General features: G+C 47.9%; 1 long non-coding RNA gene across 3 annotated transcripts; it reads left to right on the top strand.

The window, feature by feature from the left end:
- The first annotated feature begins 1,585 nt into the window (after nt 1-1,585).
- LOC118555455 (uncharacterized) lies at nt 1,586-7,921 on the top strand. 3 transcript variants are annotated; one of them, XR_013448675.1, is made up of 6 exons: nt 1,586-2,680; nt 5,416-5,465; nt 5,985-6,263; nt 6,646-6,764; nt 6,991-7,088; nt 7,233-7,921. It is a non-coding gene; the product is annotated as an uncharacterized LOC118555455 (long non-coding RNA). The 3 variants fall into 3 exon arrangements; XR_004926993.2 differs by having other exon boundaries at nt 2,154-2,680; nt 6,991-7,399; nt 7,512-7,921; XR_004926992.2 differs by having other exon boundaries at nt 2,154-2,680; nt 6,991-7,921.
- The last annotated feature ends 7,959 nt before the right edge of the window (nt 7,922-15,880 follow it).

The raw sequence follows: 15,880 nt of genomic DNA, 5'->3' as shown, positions 1-15,880 counted from the left end.
CCCCAGGGAGTTGTTCATGGAAGGTTTGTTCTTTTCCATTTAGCCAACAGATAGTTTTTCCCTTCTCCTGGGTCTCTGTGTGGAGGTGAGCCCTGGCGCCTGGGCCTGTCTGAACAATTCATCGCTCCACGCGGTTTGGCACTTTCCAGTCCTGCCAAGGCTGTGAGGGTGGCTGTGAAGTCCGGCAGCCTCGCCTGCCGTGGAACGGGCCGCTCTCCCTGAACGGACCTCACTGACGGGGTGTCTCCTCCCGGTCCCGTCACGCAGCCCTCAACCCAGGAGATGCAGGGGCCGAGGTCCCAGCACAGACCTTCCCCTCCACTTGTTTCAGAAGAACAGGAAGGGAGCTGCCGTGGGCTGAACGGTGTCCTCCCCGCCCCCCAAATTCATGTGGGGGAATCCCCAAACCTACTACCTCAGAATGAGGCTGTTTGGGGAGATAGGGTCTTTACAGAGGTGATTAAGTTAGAGAAGGTCGTATGTGCGGGTCCCAATCCATTATGATTCATGTCCTTATAAGAAGAGGGGATAAGAGGGGCGCCTGGGTGGCTCAGTCGGTTAAGCATCTGCCTTCGGCTCCGGTCATGATCCCAGGGTCCTGGGATCGAGCCCCGCATCGGGCTCCCTGCTCAACAGGGAGCCTGCTTCTCCCTCTGCCTGCTCCCCCTGCTTATGCTCTCTCTCCCTCTCTCAAGTAAATAAATAAAATCTTTAAAAAAAAGAAGAAGAAGAAGAAGAGGGGATGAGACACGCACAGAGGGAGGCCCACGTGAGGACACAGGAAGAAGACAGCAGCTGCAAGTCGAGGACAGAGGCCTAGAAGGACCCAGAGCGGCTGACACCTTGAACTTTGACTTCTAACCCCCTGAACTATGAGAAAATTCCCTTCTGTGGTGGCCGTGGCAGCCTGAGCAACCCGGGCTCCATCCCGTCGCCACTCCTGCCTTCCTAGGCGGGTGGCCTCACTTTCCAGAGCTTCTTTCCTCATCAGTAAAATGCAGGTAAGTCTGCATATGTGTTGCCGAACTGACAGGAGGAGTAGATGAGACAGAGCCAACATTTCTCGAGCACTAAATGCATGCCTAATGTTTGCTCGTGATTTATTGTGACTTTATGGTGTTTAATCCTCATACATCTCTCTGAAGTTGTTCTGTCGTACCCGTGTTATGGTTCAGGAAACGGAGCCCCAGTGAGATCAAGTAACTTGCCCCAGACCACACTGCTGGAAACTATAGTGGTATGATTTGAACCTGCGTTTGCCCGCCTCCAGAACCCGGGGACTTCACCGTAATGGATATGATGTGCCTGGTAACAAGGGTGTCCAGTGAGTGTGAGTTCAATAGGCTGAGCTTTGTCATGTCTCTGATAGCGGTTGTAACCTTAAGCACTGTTGAAGACTCGAAGATCACATCTGTAGCTTAGAGCATTCAGTGCAAGTCTATAAACATTTTCTGAGCACCTACTGTGCTCTGAGTAGTATTTTAGGGCTGTGGGGAGAGGCTCTGCCCTGAAAACTTACCATTAAAAAAAAAAAGATTTTATTTCTTTTAAGAGAGAGAGAGAGCAAGCAGGGGGAGGGGTAGAGGGAGAGGGAGAGAGAGAATCCCAAGCCGACCACGCTGAGCAAGGAGCCCAACATGCGGCTTGATCTCACGACCCTGAGATCATGACCTGAACCAAAATCAAGAGTCAGATACTTAACCAACTGAGTCACCCAGGCACCCCTGAAAGTTTATCATTTATTTCTGAAAAGGTACATGTTTTTCCCCCCAGGGTTTCCTGCAAGGCAGGAGAGCACATGTGTATTAGTTAGCTATTGCTGCGTTAACAAAATTACCTCAAAACTTAGATTTGGGGTTGATTTCTGTGGCTCAGGAATTTCAAGAGGGAAAAGTAGGGATGGCTTGTCTTTGTTTTCTGGATTTTCTTTTCTTTAATATTTTTTTTATTGTGGTAAAATACACATAAAGTAATGTTTATCATTTTAACCGTTTTAAGTATACTGTTCAGTGGCATCGAACACCTTCACAATGATGTGCGGCCATCACCGCTCTCCAGTTCCGGAACTTTTTCACCATCCCAAACAGAAACTTTGTACCCGTAAACAGTAATTTCCTGTCCTCCCCTTACCCCGTTATCTTATCTTTGCTTCTTAATGTCTGAGTCCTCAGCTAGAATTCTGGAAGGCTGAAAGCCTGAGGCTGCAATCGCGTCATTCACTCACATGTGGGGCAGTTAACAGTGGCTGGAGCACCTGAAATCTTAGCTAGAACACCTTCATGGGGCCTGGGCTTTCTCAAAAAATGGTGGCTGGATTCCAAAGGCAAGCACTGAGAAAGAGAGAGAAAGAGAGAGAGAGAGAATGCACACGAGCAAGCCAGGAAGAAGCTGTATCTTTTTACGACCTTATCCCAGAGATCACATAGCATCGCTCTGGCTATGCTCCATTGAGTGGGGCAGCTAGAAGGTCCAGATTCACGGGAGAGCACAGACGCCACCTCTCAGGGGGAGGCAAGTCAGTCAACTTTTTTAACAAGAGTACGTAGGATGGATAAATACATTGGTGAGGCCATCTTTGGAAAACACAATCTGCCGTGCATGAAGAGGCTGAATACAGAAGTGCTGAGAGATTTCCAAGTATAGATATGACCATGGAGGGAAGCGGCTGAGCACACAGGAGGTGAGTTTTGGGCTTGACAGTAACAGGATTGTTCATGGTGGGGAAGAGATAGCAAAGACAGTCAACACGGGCTGGAGAAGAGCTGGAGGCTTGGCTCCTCCTGTCTGAAACTGCTGGCTTGTGCTGAATGCTTGAGCTTCCCTGGGACTCAACAAAAGGATGCCCGTGGCCAATAGCTCAAGGAGCTAGAAGGAGCCAGAGCAACGAGCCCACCAGAGAGCCAGGACGGAGATGAGTTTGGAATCTAATAAAGGGGGTCCAATGAGTCAGCGAGGAGATACTGGATGCCCTGATCGACGGTGCTGGGGCAGTTGGTGAGGTTACTGTGAATGAAAACAAAATGAGACTTCTTAGCTCTCACTTTGTGGTATCAAAATACATTCTGGATGGATTAAAGAATTGAATTAAAAATCGGGGGCCATAAAGGAACTAAACACACTTAGGAAAATGTTTATTTCATCCTGGGGGAGGGGAAGGCCTTCCTGAACACACAAGCAAATCAGTCATCCGTGGAGGAAGCAACTAATAAGGAATCTTCTGTGTGGCATTGTTTATAAAAGGAAAAAAATCAGGAACTCCTTGAATCCAAAGGTGGAGAATTGGTTAAGTAAGTTATTGGATACGTTTGTATGTTGAAACATCATGTGATTGTTAAGGATCCTATTCTTAGATAATACTTGAGGTTACACACACACACACACCCCCCCACACACACACACATAATGAGAGAATAGAAAATACATATTGGTCTCTGCCCCCCGATTCCTGGCACAGAGCTTCTAATTTCCTGAGAACACTGAGAGCATCTCTGGTCCATTATTTGTCTTTGACCATGTCCCTGACACAGGGCTCCTAAACCTCTTGTAAATTTCTATTTTTTTATTTTTAAGATTTTATTGTTTATTTATTTGAGAGAGACAGCAAGAGAGCACAAGCAGGGCAAGGGGCTGAGTGAGAGGTAGAGGCAGAGGGAGGAGTAGGCTTCCCGCTGAGCAGGGAGCCCGATGCGGGCTCAATCCCAGAACCCCGGGATCATGACCTGAGCTGAAGGCAGACACTTAACTGAATGAGCCACCCAGGTGCCCCCCTTGTAAATTTCTTTTTTTTTTTTTATTTTATTTATTTATTTATTTTTTTTTTAAAGATTTTATTTATTTATTTGAGAGAGAATGAGAGACAGCATGAGAGGGAGGAGGGTCAGAGGGAGAAGCAGACTCCCTGCCGAGCAGGGAGCCCAATGTGGGACTCGATCCCGGGACTCCAGGATCATGACCTGAGCCGAAGGCAGTTGCTTAACCAACTGAGCCACCCAGGCGCCCGCTTTTATTTATTTATTTGAAAGAGAGAATGAGAGAGAGAGCATGAGAGGGGTGAGGGTCAGAGGGAGAAGCAGACTCCCTGCTGAGCAGGGAGCCCGATGCGGGACTCGATCCCGGGACTCCAGGATCATGACCTGAGCCGAAGGCAGTCGCTTAACCAACTGAGCCACCCAGGCGCCCACCCCCTTGTAAATTTCTAAGTGATAAGAGCACAGGAGCACTTTTGCTCTAATAAGGTGACCCTGGGTGGGGTCCTGGATGGGGGCTGGTCACCAGACAAAACCAAGCCATTATTACAAGCTTGAAATTTTCAGCCCTCCCCCCCCCCCACCTCTCCAGAGAGAGGAGAGGGGCAGGAAATGGAGTTAATAATTGATCATGCCTGGGGCACCTGGGTGGTGCAGTCGGTTGAGCATCCTACTCTTGATTTGGGCTCAGGTCATGAGATGGGTCAGGGTTGTGAGATTGTGCCCCGTATGGGGCTCTGCCTCAGCACGGAGTCTGCTGCTTGAGATTCCCTCTCCCTCTCCTTCTGCGCCTCCCCCTGGTCTCTGTCTCTCTTTCTCTAAAATAAATAAATCTTTAAAAAAATAATTGATCACGCCTGCATAAGGAAACCTCCATAAAAATCCCAATAGTATGGGCTTTGGGATCTTCCAGGCCCCTGGGAGGGTGACACACCCTAACTCCACGGGGACAGAAGCTTCCAGACCTTGCCTTTAATAGCCTTTAATAATATAATAATACCCATATCCTTTAATAAACTGGTAAACATAAGTAAGTGTTTCCCTGAACTCTGAGCAAATTCATCAAACCCAAGGAGGGGGTCGTTGGAACCTCCAGTCGGTAGCCAGCTGGTCAGAAACACAAGGGACAGACAATCTGGACTTGAGACCAGCATCCGAAGTGGGGAGAGAGGGTGTCTTGTGGCTTTAACTTAAGGGTTGGGCCCTTAACCCTGGGGGATCTAACACCATCTCCAGGTAGGTGGTGCCAGGATTGAGTTAAATTGGAGGATACCCAGCTGGTGTCACAGAGAGTTGCTCGGTGTGGGAAAAACCTCCACACATCTGGTGACCAGAATCATCAGCAGTGTGGTGTTTTCTGTGAGCAGTAAAGGAGATTCACAGGTGAAAGACATAGTAGAGAAGAATGGGTTTTTCCCCCACGTAGAAAGGAAAAAAACTAAGTTTTTCCTTTGAGTAAGGAAAATGTGTATGCTATGTTTAAGCGAGCAAAGTGGGTTGCAGAATATTGTAATTATACCGTGCGATGCTCTGCTGTCATTTTCACTATGGCTGAGGATCTATTGCTTACTATGCATTCAGCACTGTGCTAGATGTTCTATCTGTAGGATATCATTGAAGATTTCCCAATGACTCTATGAAGTACAGTTAACATATTCCCATTTTACAGGTCAGAAGACTGAGACAGAGAGGAGTCCATTCATTTGCCTGAGGTGACAGGTAAGCCGAGGAGCTGGGCTTGTAACCCGTGTCTACCTGTCCTGGCGGAAAATCACTCTGAGCCTGGGAATTTCCAATTTTGTAAGAAACCAACCCCTCAAAAATGAATGGAGCAGAGCGATACTAGAGATAAAGCCCAAATGTTAGTTCTGGTTCTGTGTGGGTGGTGAGATGATTTTCCAAGCTTCCTACAAATTCATGTTACTTTTAGAGTAAAGCAAATTAAAAAAAAAAAAGTATAGAAAAGAATGGATGTATGTTATCTAGAAGTCCACACTGGCACGTTTTAGGGGTCTTTAAGTAATTTGTAACCGCGAGCTCTGGGGGTCCCCATGAAGACACATACCTGTAAATGCCCAGAGCAGTGCTGGTCACCCAAGACACCCTCCCAAACACTTGGTGGTCAATGGCTGCAGCCGAACTTTAATGAAAGATGTTTCTGAAATGAATTAACACTGCCCTAAGGGCAGCTACAAGGGACCCAGTGCAACAGGACAACGCTGGTCTTTATTTTTCAAGAGCGACCCTCAAGGCGGCCCCTCTGACTCACACCTGGAGACCTCTCGCGGAGCGCGCCACCAGAAAGACCACCAGGTGTCGCCCGGGAGCCCGGCTTGGCTGCTGGTCCCGGGAGCGTTGACCCTGGTTGCCATGGATACAGCTGGGCGGGGGCGGAGCCAAAGCGGATCCGCAAAGGAGGTGGCGGGTCTCGCCTCTCTGCCACTCGCCAGTTTTCATTCCCCACCCCATGGTCCCCAATCCTGTCACCCCACCTCACCCCAGGCCTCAGCTTAAAAGGTGAGTCCGGGGAGGAGAGAAAAACAAAAAGGGAAACTTTTCAACATTGCTTTTCTCTTTTTTTTAAGATTTATCGATTTAGTGCGGGGAGGGGGGGTGGGAGGAGGGGCAGAGGGAGAGAGAGAGAGAATCTCAAGCAGACTCCCCGCTGAGCTCGGAGCCTCTCCTGGGGCTCAATCCCATGACCCTGAGATCATGACCTGAGCTGAAACCAAGAGTGGGACGCCTAACTGACTGCACCACCCAGGCGCCCCCTTCTTCCAATTTTTAAAAATTATGGAATGGCTCAAACGTACAGAAAACTAGAGGGAGTAAAATAAACACCCGTGCACCCCCTTTCCCAGAATTAATGTGTTAACATTGTTGCTTTGCATGTTTCCAGTTCTTATTTTAAGAGATCCCTTTGCATCCCTCCTGGATCTTATTCTCTCCGGATGCAACCCTTACCCTGAAGTTGGCCTCTGTCCTCCCTGTCCGTGCTTTCATACTTCCACTGCCTTGGTAAGTAGACGTGAACAATAAAGAGTATTGTTTTTGTGTTTTCAAATGTACATTTTCACACTGCAGAGTTTTTAAATTCCTTTTTTAACCCAACATGCTGTTGAGATTTGTTCTTGATAAATGTTCATTTTAACTGCCTTAAATAAGTCCTTTATCTTAATATTCCATTTTGGTTTTTAAAAAGTATGGTCATTTATATTGTTTCTAATTTTTTTTGCTATTACAGACCATGCTGCAATGAACATCTTTGCACCTTGTTCCTGGCCCCCCATGCAACAGGCTCTCTCTGGAATATGTCTAGAAACACAAGTTCTGGGGTGTGAGGTGTGAGCATCCTCCAGCCCCCGGGGATTGTCAGTTGCTCTGGGAGTGAATGAAGCAATTTCTACACCCCCCCAGTAGGGGGTGAGTCCCTGTTTCCCCACATCTTCACCGGTACTTAGTGATGTCACCCTTTCAATTTTTCAGGATGATGTCTTCTTGTCTCCTCCTCCGGGCGGTGAGAGGTGATTCATTGCTCATGGTGGCTGATCTTTGAATCGAATCCCCAATGGACATTTTTAAATGTTTTGCAGTTTCTCCTTTCGCACAGACCAGTGCAGATAGGCTCTTGCCCTGGGTGCCATCGGTTTTCTGTAAGTGTTCATATGCCATAGTGCCAAAGAACCAGTCATAGTTCAAGGAGGCTGGCTGGTCAAGAAATGCCCTTGACCAGCCAGCCTCCTTGTTGCCTCCCTCCCAACACAGTCTCCTTCCTCGCTGCATTCGTAAGCTGCCCATTCTAAGAAGAATCAACAGAGCAGGGTTGGCTTCGTGGGTGAGTGACTGTTGAGGAATGTCATCGAGAAAACATGACGGTTGATTGACCCATGAGCTGGCTGGACCGGGTACTCGGAGGAGGCTCCTCATCCCTCCCCCACCCTTGGAATGTGGGTTCCGCTTGCCTTTGCTTTTCCCAGAGGCTGCTCCGAGGTCATAGTCTTGAGAGAGTGATGTGCATTGAGAACACCTGCATGGTATATGTGACTGAAACAGTTAGGGCCTCTTTATAAACTTCTAAGATTTGGCAGGTGGTGCGAGGATCCATTTTGTCTTGCTGCTGCCTGGGAAAACCTCGTATATAAGTTCCCTTTGCTTATTAAAACTGTTACCCACCTCCCTGGAGTAGCCTGCCTCTTTCTTCAGGTTCCCCCTCCGAGTACAGGGGCTGATTTCAGATTATACACCGGGGAAGCTCCCAGGAGGGGTACAAACCAACCACGACCTGCGCAGTGGGCAGGGCCCCATGCTCAGAGGAGTCCCACATTTGGTTGAATGCTCAGCGCTCACCATTTCAAAACTCTTAATAATTTTCTCTTTGAAGTCGTGTGTGTTGGGTGAGGTTTCATGGGGCAACGGAACACGCATGCGAACAAAAGAGATACCTGAAATAAATGTCTGTGATTGTTTGCCACCAGTTTGCTAAAGAACGTTCCTGATGCTCTGATGGACCCATGGTGTGTGGCAGTTCAGTGAGTGTCAAAGCTAGGATCAGATAAGCATGTTAGAGCTAATGCTTGATAGATAGGGATGCTGATAGCCCAGAGAGACCACGCTTTCCATTCTGACCAGAACTTGCTTCAAATGCAGAAAGCAAGGCAAAGGTGGTTTAAGAACCATGAACATCCAAGGAACCCTGTCCCGTCTTTCCTACTGTGTGACCTCCCTGTCTTAGCCACGCACCTGCCTTGAAAATGATGGCGTGGAAGGAGAGGGAAAGATCAGGCCATCCACAGTCCTTTTCCTTTTAACTCTACCTTACTCATCAGTGAGTTGAAGGTAGATTTTTTAAAAAAAGATTTATTTATTTGAGAGGGAAAGCACGAGCAGCAGGGGCAGAAAGAGAGAGAGAATCTCAGCCCCTGTCCCCAGCCCCTGGCACTCACCATCCTCCTTTCTCTCTCTATGGATCTGATGGGTTGTTGTTTGATGGGGACAGAGTTTCAGTTTGGGAAGATGAAAAAGTTCTGTTGGATGGATGGTGGTGATGGTTGCCCAACAATGTGAACGTACTTAATGCACTGACTTGTACTCAATAAATGGCTACAATGGAAAATTTCATGTTAGGCATATTTTACCATAATAAAACCCACCACCGTCTCTCATGCACACACACACACACACACACACACACACACACGCCACTTGTGTTGAAATTAGGGGGGACACGTATCACGCTGAGGGAAGCATGGGTCCAGATGTCAGCCGTGAGCTTCGGGGGACACGGGAGCACTTGGACGTGACCCTGCAAGGCGCCCAGCCTGCTCACGTGCAGAGCATTGCAGGAGCCACGAGGCCCCCTCCCCGACAGCCCTTCAGTGCACCCCATCTCTCTCCTTGGGAGGCTCTGAACTCATTCCCTCTATTGAATCAATTGCACCACCACCAACGAAGGACAGAACAAAGGAAAACCATCCCCACCAACTTCTGCTCTTTTCCATGATCCATCCAGTTCTGTTCACTTGCAGGCACATTTTTACCCAGTTCCAGGCGGCACAGATAAAGCTTTGGATTCTGCTTGTTTGACTTTAAATGTTGTGGGCATTTTTTTATATATTGCTGCAGTCCTCGTGGTGGTTATTTTTAAGAGATGCGTAACATCCCATCTGGTAGATGTACCATAATTTATTTTGCCATTCTCCTCCTTTTGGAAGTGTGGCCTGTTTTCAGTCATCCACAACTTTAAAGAGTGGCCTGGCCAGCTTAGCACTTTAATGCGTCAAAATTTTAAGTCTCAAACCAGCAGGGGAGGGTGCACCCTGGCCATGTCCCAGAGGGTCCCCGAGAGCCCCATGAGATAGAGCAGGAGCTCAGATTGCTACAGTTGGGAAAGGACAGGAACCAGTAGTGGGCCCCAAAGGCAGGCAGAACAGAGCAGACACAGGGGCCTATGTGGGCCACCAAAAGTTTGCAAGGAGAAGTTCAAGTTCAGGGTACCTTTAAGCTAACTTCAAGTTCACTGATTTGCCAGAATGACTCAGAGAACTCAGCAAAGCCATTACACTCATGATTATGGTTTATTACAGCAAAAGGATACATATTAAGGTCAGCCAAGGGCAGAGGCTCCTGGGGCAGAGGCCCAGAGAATTCCACACGCGGAGCTGCAGTTGTCCCCTTCCAGTGGAGTCAAGGACGGTGCTAACATCTCCTAGCAACGACAGGTGATAACATACAGGGAAGCCCCTCCAAGCCTTGGGGTCCAGAGGCTTTATTGGGGCTCCGTCACATAGACATGGTGGACTCCCCATGTGGCTGACCTTTAGTCTCCAGCCTCTCCGGAGGTTGAACTGACACCGTGTGGTCAAGCCTAAATCACATCGTTACACTTTCTGGTGTGGTCTAAGGCCCCCAGGTAAAGAAAAACATTCTAAGGCGGGACATTCCAAGGGCTTAGAGATCATCTCCTGGGAGCAAGAGCAAAGGTGAGGCTTCTTTTTGGGCAGAGTGGATCCTTTATTGCACATCAGGTCATGCTTCTGGGAAAAAAAAAAAAGCTGAAGAAAATCCAAAGCATCAGGAGTACAGGAACCAGGCCCTCTCATGCTCTGTTGTGGGACCATAAATGATTATAACCTAGGCAGTGTAATGCACTCATGCTTTCTTGGTGGAAATGAACTGAAACAGTCTTTGGAAGACTATTAGTATCCACCCAAAATGTAAATGGGCATACTCTTTGAACCAGTAATTCCACTTTTAGCTAAAGAGATCACCAGACAAGTGTGCCAAGCTGTATGAGTTGTATGTTGGAGTTTTATTTTTTTAAAGATTTTATTTCTTTATTTGACAGAGAGAGATACAGCGAGAGAGAGAAAGCACAAGCAGGGGGAGTGGGAGAGGGAGAAGCAGACTCCCCGTGGAGCAGGGAGCCCGATGCAGGGCTCGATCCCAGGGTCCTGGGATCATGACCTGAGCTAAAGGCAGATGCTTAACGACTGAACCACCCAGGCGCCCCTGGAGTTTTATTTTTAAAACTTGAGCTATTGGAACAACAGGTAGGTTCATGAATAGGGGATAAATTAGAACAATTGTTGGCTGGGATTGCCCTGAATCAATAGATCCAGCAAATGGCTTTAAACCATGATCAACCTCACTCAGAAAGAGAAACACAGGTTAAAAGTAGAAGGACACAGTATTTTCCACCTCTCAGATTGGCAAAGATAGAAGGTGGCACATTATTGCTTAGGGTGTAGGGAAAGTCTACATGGTTGGTGGTGATGCAGGGTGGCCAGGTCTGAGGACCCAGAGGGGGTCCCGCAGTACCAGCCAAGTGCACAGGAGAGAAATCAAACATGAGCTGAGAGGAAGTGAGAGCAGAGTTTATTGAAGATGTAGAGAGAGCACAGGGAGACCTGGAAAGGAAAGGAGAGAGTCTCATCTTTGCTTGGGGTTGGGGGTTTTTACCGAGGACTGTCTTCCCAGGCATCCAGGAACTGGTCAAAACAAAGATGAGTATTTAGGTGTCCTCTCTAAGTCACTTCTGCCCTGGAGGTAGGGGTCTTTGTGAATCAGTGGTCTTGGAAAACTTACATGAGGACCTTGCCCAGTCACACCTTAGATGTTATCTGTTGTGCTGGGAGACTCCAAAGAAATTAACTCCCTGACCTTTACAAGGAGGACATACATGATCTGTTCTATAAGGCATGTGTAGGTGAAGGTCCGAGCAAGAATAGAAGCAGGAAAAGGAGCAAAAAAGGCAGTCCTTCATGGGGTCCCTTCAGTTTCTCTATCTCACTGGGATGCTCAACCAAAGGATGGTTGATGCCCTCTTTGGAGGGCCATCTCGCAATATCTATCAGGCCCAAACATGCACGTGCCCTTTGAGGCATCAGTTCCATTGGTGAAAATTTGTCCCATAGGCCTGCTCTACCATGTACTCGAGACCTAAATACAAGGGTATTCATCGCAGCATTGTTAACAGTAGCAAAAACTGGTTAAAGACATTATGTAGCACCCATTAACTGGAATACTTTGCAGCTCTTCATTGTCACAACAAATACTACTTAAGCACCTACCATGACCAGGTGTTATTTTAGGGGCTGAGAACTAAAACAAAGTCCCTCCTCTCTCAGTGTTAAGCTCCCAGTTGGAGGAGACAGAGGATTTAAAAAAAAATTGTAATATTCAGATGGTGAGATGTGCTAAGAAGAAAATAAAGCAAGATAAGGAACAGAAAGTGATGGGGTTGTGTATCTGCTATTTTATTGGTTAAGGAAGGTGTCTCAAATGGCATTTGGGGAGAGAGCTGAAGGAAGTAGGAGTGGACAGTGCAGATACTTGAGGGAAGAGCTCCATGTAGGGGTTATAGCATGTGCAAAGGCCCTGAGGTGGAGGTGTCCTTGGTACACTGGAGGAATGGCTAAGTGGCCCAAGTGATTTGAGGGATGAGGGGAGAAAGTCAGATGGGCATTGGGGCCAGCAGATCGGCAAGGGCCTGGTCAGGTTAGGATGTCACCCCAAGAGGACATTGATCCCAGGTAAGGTAATCCATTTATGTAAAAAAACAGCTTTATTGAGATATAATTCATGTACCATACAATTCACTTATTTAAAGTATACAATTCAGGGCACCTGGGTGGCTCAGTCCTTAGGCGTCTGCCTTCGGCTAGGGTCGTGATCCCAGGGTCCTGGGATCGAGCCCCGTGTCAGGCTCCCTGCTCTGCGGGAAGCCTGCTTCTCCCTCTCCCACTCCCCCTGCTTGTGTTCCCTCTCTCTCTCTGTGTCTCTCTCTGTCAAATAAATAAAATCTTAAAAAAAAAACAAAAACCCAGCTCATTGGGGAGCCTGCTTCTCCCTCTGACCCTCTCCCTCCTCATGCTGTTTCTCTCTCTCTCTCTCTCAAATAAATAAATAAATCTTTAATAAATAAATAAATAAAGTATACAATTCAAAGAGCGTTGGTATGCTATTAATTTGGTTCACTATTAATTTTTTAAACGTGGTAAAAAAGATACAACATAAAATTTGCCACTTTAGTCATCTTTATGTATACAATTCAGTGACATTCATCACGTTCCAGGTATTATACAACTATCACCACTCTCCATTTCCAAAACTTTTTCATCACCCTAAACAGAAGCTCTGTACCCATTAAGCGACAAGTCCCCTATTCCTGTGTCCATCCCAGCCCCTGGTAACCTCTATTCTACTTCTGTCTGCAAATTAATCTATTCTGGCTATTCCGCAGAAGTGGGATCGTATGCTATTTGTCCTTTAGTGTCTGCCTTCTCTCACTCGACATAATGTTTTCAAGGCTCTCCCACAGTGTAGCGTGAATCAGAACTTTATTCCAAGACTTCCATTTTTAAAAGGACATCTGGCTGCCATGTGAGCTGCCGTGTGACAGAGCTTGGGGGGACAGAGGCAGGGAAGGGGTTGAAGGCGCGGGGACCGGTTAGGAAGTGACCGCTGTCGTCCAGGAGGGAGGGGACAGAGACCACCGCCCAGAGCGTGCAGGGATGGAGGGGGTGAGAAGTGGCAGGTGCAGCCTGGATTTTAAAGGTGGAGCCTGCACCTGGCTGGCTCAGTTAGTAGAGCGTGCTTCTCTTGGTCTCAGGGTGCTGAGTTCAAGCCCCACCTCGGGCATGGAGCCTACTTTTTTTTTTTTTTTTTAAGAGGGAAAGGGCTGGGGGAGGGGCAGAGGGAGAAGCAGGGAAGCAGAATTCCAAGCAGGCTCCACACCCAGCATGGAGCCCAACCTGGGGCTCTATCTCACCACCCTGAGATCAAGACCTGAGCTGAGATCAAGAGTTGGACACTTAAGCCACTGAGCCACGCAGGCTCCCCTGTGGAGCCTATTTTTAAAAAAAGGAAAAATTTGCCTTGAAGGTGGAACCAGCAGGATGAGTGGGTCATTAGATGTGGGCTGAGAGAGAAGGGGCAGAGATGAAGAAGCCTCAGTCACCTTATACGGTGGGGACTGGGAACGCTGACTCTGGAGCCGAAAGGGCTGGGTTCAAATCCAGCTCTGTCGTTCACTAGCTGTGTGTCCATGGGCCAGTTCCTCGACTTCTCTGTGCCTCATTATCCTCATCTGAGAAAGTTAGATAACATCAGTTCCTACTTCATGAGGCTAAAGGATTCAATGAGTTAACATTTTTAAATTTGAAATTTCATTAATCTTTTATTGAGATATAATTGACATATAATGAGTTAACATTTTAAAAACACGTAGACTTGGGGCACCTGAGTGGCTCAGTTGGTTGAGCTACTGCCTTCGGCTCAGGTCATGATCCTGGAGTCCCAGGATTGAGTCCCGCGTCGGGTTCCCTGCTCAACGGGGAGTCTGCTTCTCCCTCTGAGATCCTCCTCCCTCTCATGCTCTCTATCTCTCATTCTTTCTATCTCAAATAAATAAATAAAATCTTTAAAACAATAAAAAAATAAAAAATAAAATAAAATAAAAACACGTAGACTAGCATTTGGGTCATACAAAACACTGTGTACATATTTGTTAAGTAAAAATAAATTAGAAAATAAATCCTTGTCGAAGGTGGCTTGGCACTTTGATTAGCAGAGGCTAATCAGTCCTCAGCATTGGAGGGAGTGTTTTGGGAATGCCTGGAAAAAGTCAGGGGGGCTCTGGGTGGAGTGAAAGGGTGGGACCTTTCAGCCGGGTGAGCCAGCTTGGAGTCCATCAGAAACGGTCAAAAGTATGGAGAAGTGGTAAGCAGGGCCTTGTTAGCCACATATTGAACCCGTGGGTTCTGGCCTAGAACCCTTGCTAAAGCATGAACAAAGTGAGGACAAATATAATCACTGCTTTCTACAGGGCAGGACATGTGAACAGCACTCCAAACAAAGGTGCTCTTAATATGAACTTCTTCCAAGTGAGCCCAGGAGAATGTCAACAAGGAGATGCTCATAGCTTCCTGGCTCTCAACCTTTAACCCCTGGGAGAGAGTGGACCATGGGAGGGTTCCAATCGAGAGTGGTGTGGCAGATGGAGATGAGCTTGTAGGACATTCATTAGGGGTGTCCTCGGGGCCATCACCAGAGAAGGATGGGCTGGAAAGGAGGCAGGCTTGGACTGTAGGGGAAACTGAGCAACACTGCTGGCCGTGGGGACAATGAGCCCTTCGCTCTTGGAGGAGGTTTGGAGGGCCCATCACAGTGGTCACCATGCGTGGCAATGAGGCAAGTCCTCGGGAGTGTGGGTCATCTGAGTAATCATCCTGGGACACCGCGTGATCAGGCAGACTCTCTTCCTCCTGCCATCTTCCCTTCCTTGGCAGTGCAACTGGGAGATCTGGGGTCTGGGGCCGAAGATGGACTCAGAGAACTGGGAGTGAAGAGCCACCAGCCTTGCTCTTCCCTGGACCCAGGCAAGGGATCCTTTGTACATGGCCCAGACACTCTCATGCCCACTTTCCCTCTCTCTCTGTTCCTCCACTGCCCCAAAACCAGACCCAGAGAGCGGTGTGGCTCAGGAGCCAGCAGCCATACTCTTCAGTGGCCAGGTAGCCTTGGGCAAAGCACCTGCTTTTGCCTTTGACTTGCTCAGTTTCTGCAGCATCCAATATGGATAAAGGTTCCTGTCTCAGCAGCTCACTGTCGCTAGAGCCCAGTGCCCGGCATGAAGGAGGCCCTCATCCATGAGAGCGTTACTGTCATCATTGTGCCCAGGGGCACATCCCTGATCTGTGGGGTTGATGACAATGGTGTGGTCGTAGGACAGCTTGGCATTACTCCAAGAGATGGGTTTGAGCCAATGGGGAATTTCATAAGGGAAATCGATGCTTCTTATGGGGTTGTGGGTTGAACTATATCCCCCCAAAGATATGCTAATGTCCTCACCCCATACCTGTTCACGTGACCTTATTTGGAAGTAGGGTCTTTGCAGCTGTAATTAAGATGAAAGTTAAGGTGAGGTCGTATTGGAGCAGGGTGGGCCCTAATCCAATGCTGGTATCCTTAGAAGAGAAGAGAAAACAGAGACACACACACACAGGGGGGTTGGTCTTGGGAAGACAGAGGCAAAGCCTGGATTGATGCAGCCACCAGCAAAGGAACACCGAGAACTGCCAGCAACCACCAGAAGTTAAGAAGGACTCTTCCCTAGAGACTTCAGAGGAAGCAAG

This window comes from Halichoerus grypus, chromosome 6, assembly GCF_964656455.1.
Source record: "Halichoerus grypus chromosome 6, mHalGry1.hap1.1, whole genome shotgun sequence".
NCBI classification, from domain to species: Eukaryota; Metazoa; Chordata; class Mammalia; order Carnivora; family Phocidae; genus Halichoerus; species Halichoerus grypus.
Note: the sequence above shows the minus strand (reverse complement) of the source record. Positions and strands in the feature narration are given on the sequence as shown.